Source organism: Galeopterus variegatus, unplaced genomic scaffold (assembly GCF_000696425.1).
Source record: "Galeopterus variegatus unplaced genomic scaffold, G_variegatus-3.0.2 Scaffold2917, whole genome shotgun sequence".
Taxonomy (NCBI): Eukaryota; Metazoa; Chordata; class Mammalia; order Dermoptera; family Cynocephalidae; genus Galeopterus; species Galeopterus variegatus.
Genome location: NW_007729028.1, coordinates 14,386 through 18,215, shown reverse-complemented (window position 1 = coordinate 18,215; position 3,830 = coordinate 14,386). Strand labels below are relative to the sequence as shown.

The following is a 3,830-nucleotide window of genomic DNA, read 5'->3' as shown; positions in this document are numbered from 1 at the left end:
GCCATCCCTTGGGGCAAGACACCTGGGCCAGCTTCAGCAGACACCAAGAACATTGCACCCAGGTGTTTTTCCCCTTCTCCAACACTAAACAGAAACCTTGAAGGCAGGGATCACATACATCTTTTCATTTTGAATCTCCTATGCCTAGATAAATGCATGCAGTATGTTGCCTTAAGCACAGAGCAATGTGCCTTCATTTCTGCCACTTCCTGGTGTAAATTCACTTTGGGTAAATAAAGCAAAAGTGACAGTATCCTCCACTTCCTGCCCCTTCCCCTTCTCTGGTCACTTCTCCTCCTTGCCCTTGGGCCATGTGCTCTGGGGTTTGCTTCCTACCACCCCCATCCCCCACCGCTGCCCCCACCTGCCTCCCTTGTCTCCTGCTCCTTTAGCTCTGTTGTGGGTGGGTGTGGGGAAGGTACCAGATCCAAGGGAGGATCTCCCTCCTCAACTCCTCCCTGTCCTGGCCCCAGATTCTAAGCTTCATCTTGGACAAATTAAGAAAGCCCCTTTCCCTCGTTTTTGTTTGGCTGGTAGGTTAGATTTTGTGTGTGTGTGTGTGTGTGTGTGTGTGTGTGTGTGTGTGTGTGTGTGTGGCTTGTTTTGTTTTGTTAACTTTCTTTGACCAACTCCCAAGACAGAAATCAAAAACTGTGGAGAAGTCCAGAAACCCAGGTCTTAGATGTGGCTTCTGCTGCCATTCCACACATGATCAGATGCGAGTGCCTTCCATCCGCAAGTTGCAGCTTCCTTGTCTTGACAATGAAGTGGGGCTCAGAGGTCCCCTGTGACTCTTACGCCCGCACACCCTCTGAGCCTGCGTGAGCCTGGCCAGGACAGGAGAAGTTCTGCCCCTGGGACGAGAGGACACGGCATGGTGATTCAGAGGAGAGCCATTCTGAGCTCTGTCCTGCTTCTCCCCCACCTCAGGACTTTGGGGGATCCAGGAGGGATAGGGCGGGGATCCAGGGGGGATAGGGCCAGGGATGCAGAGAGGGGACAGAGGGGAGAATGAGAGCGAGTGAGATGGAGAGCAAAGAAAACCATCTCCTTAAAGCAAAAAGAAGTGCCATTAACATATAAAACAGCCAAGGGACATGGTTGGGGCTAACTGCTTTCCATCTGCTCCTTTCCCTCCACCCAGACGGACCCTGGGACAGCGTCCCTCTGCACAGTGCTGGAAGCTGGAATCTCCCCCTCCGCACATGCTTTTCTGCTCGGAGTCGACCACAGACTGGAAGCAAATGTTCACCCTCTAAAGATCAGTCCCTTCCATGTGTGTTTCTGACACTTCACCATTTCCTAGCACTTTCAAAGCTCATTATGTGTTGAATCCTTCAAAATACTCTGAAATAGACAAGCCAAAATTATCACCTCCCTGTCACAGGCATGAAACAGCTTGTGCCAGGTCAAGAGGGGGAAAGGAGAGGGAGGAAGGAGCATAGAACTAAATGTAAAGACTGACCAGACTTTCTCTTCTAATGCCATACTACTTAGGAGCAAACTAAAACCTTTACAGATGTCTGCCTTCCTATGTTTCTTTCATCTTGCCTTTCATTTTTATGTCCTTTTTCCTACAGTTCATAAGTTAGGATTGAGAGGAGGGGAGATTCATTTGTCTACCATGTCCCACCTACCGCTGCCAGGAGATCGTGCGCATCCGTGACGGGGTGGAGATTTGCAGCACCGGGACGAGGACATGGGAAGAGGGATACCCAGCCTCGAACCCTGCTTCTGCCTTAACTAAATGCCTGACTTCCTTATTATGGTTAAATTGTGTCTCCCCAAAATTCATATGCTGAAGTCCTAATTAAACCCCAGTTCCTCAGAATGTGACCTTATTTGGAGACAAGAGTCTTTACAGAGGTAGTCAAGTTGAACTGAGGGCATTAGCGTGGCTTCATCCAATATGACTTGTGTCCTTATTAAAAAGGGGAAATGGAGATACAGAGATATACACAGTGGGAAGATGGTGTGAAGAGACTCAGGGAGAAGAGGACCATCTGCAAGCTGAGGAGACAGGCCTGCAACAGACTCTTCCTTCACTGCCGGCAGAAGGAACCAGCCCTACCAGCACCTTGATTTCGGACTTCTAGCTTCCAGAACTGAGAGACGGTACATTTCTGTTGTTTAACCACCCAGTGTGTGGCACTTTGTTACAGCAGCCCTAGAAAACTAATACACTCCTCGAAATCACCTCTGAGATGGAAAATGGCCAGCTATCAATGATGTGAGACATTAAAATCAGGCTAAGATGTTTCAGGCAAAAAGAACCACATAAGATAAGAAATGAAGGTGCCTGTGGATCAGCTTGAGAAGGAGGAAACGTTTGTATACAGAAGGTGAACTTGACTGAGGAGTTTGGCCTTTATCTCGAGTACAGTGAGAAGGCCCTGAGGGATCCTGGAGCAGAGGCAGGAGAGCCAGGCTCTAGGCAGTAAATCTCAGAGCAACAGTCCGAGGAAGCAGGACAAGAGAAAAGCAGAAAGGCTAAGGAAACTGAAGGGTGCTACAAAATCCCAGCTTAGGTGGAGAGATAGCGAAAGTGGAGACGAGGGAGAGGGATGAAGAGACATCTCCCAAAGCGTTTTCCTGATTTCTCCTGTCTTACTAAAATATCATCCCAGATGGCATTCATTTGACATTTATGGAGCATCTACTATGTGCCAGACACTGTTTGAGGTGCTGAGAATATAGCAGGGAATAAAATAGATAAAAACTCCTGCCCTCAAAGAGCTGACATTCTAACAGGGAGAGACAGATGAAGAATAATAAACATAGCAAGCACATTAGTATGGAAGAATGTTGGAAGTGTGGAGTAAAAAGAGCGGGATAAGAAGGACAGTGCAGCTGCAAGTGCAGGGTCAGGAAAGGGCTCACTGAGCAGATGCTCAGAGGTAAGGGAGGGAGGCCCACAGAGCACTGGCAGGGCACGATCATTCTCTCTCCTTCACGCAAGAATGCTGTGGTCACAGTTTCATTCCTTCAATAAACAGATCATTAAGCAAAAGGGAATGAGGCATAGTTCCCGGTTGCAATTATTGAAAAAAGAGAAATTCGCTCCATCTCAAGTAGCATTCTGTGAGTGCCGATGAATACGTGTTGTATCATTTAATTCATTTATAATCAGTAGCTTAACTTATGAGAGCAAAGACACCCCTCATAACTTCCCTGTAACTATCAAACTTTATACAACTTATTGTAGAAACAAGATTGGAGAGTTTTTTAAGACGTGGACTCATAGTATTCCCTGAACATGATTTCACTTTTTCATTTTTCCTTGTATGCCTAACGTACATGCAATTTAGTGTATTGTAATCACAAAAACAGGACTTTGAGATTCGGTTTTTTCCACTTATCATCCATGTGTTGCAAGCATCTCTCTTTGGCATTTTGTAGTCTTTGTAATTGCTATTGATGATGAATGCATGTTATATGGGTCAGTTATTCTCATAGACTGCCATCTAAAGCAACGTTATTTTCAATGTCCCTGAATCCCAACACAGCACGTTGCAAGTAAGATCCATAGTTCAGTGGTTAGAACACTGGTCTTGTAAGCCAGGGGTCGCGAGTTCGACCCTCGCTGGGGCCTCTTGATGGGTGCTTCCTTTTTTTTTTTTAATTGTATCATTTAAATACAGAATGGAGACTCCGAAATGGAGGAGGTACTTCTGAAAACGTTACTTCCGGCAGTATTAAACGATAGTCCTGCTGACGTGCAGACGTCTGGAATCCTTCATGTGCTTAGAAATGATCCGGAAAAGAAAATCCCACAGCGCCACAAAAGGCAGGAAGTGGGGAAGGTCGGCTGGGCATTCCCGGCAGGGCCG

At 46.8% G+C, this 3,830-nt stretch overlaps 1 non-coding gene across 1 annotated transcript; it reads left to right on the top strand.

The window, feature by feature from the left end:
• Positions 1 to 3,519: 3,519 nt before the first annotated feature.
• On the top strand, positions 3,520 to 3,592 carry TRNAT-UGU. Its single transcript has one exon. It is a non-coding gene; the product is annotated as a tRNA-Thr (tRNA).
• Positions 3,593 to 3,830: the final 238 nt, after the last annotated feature.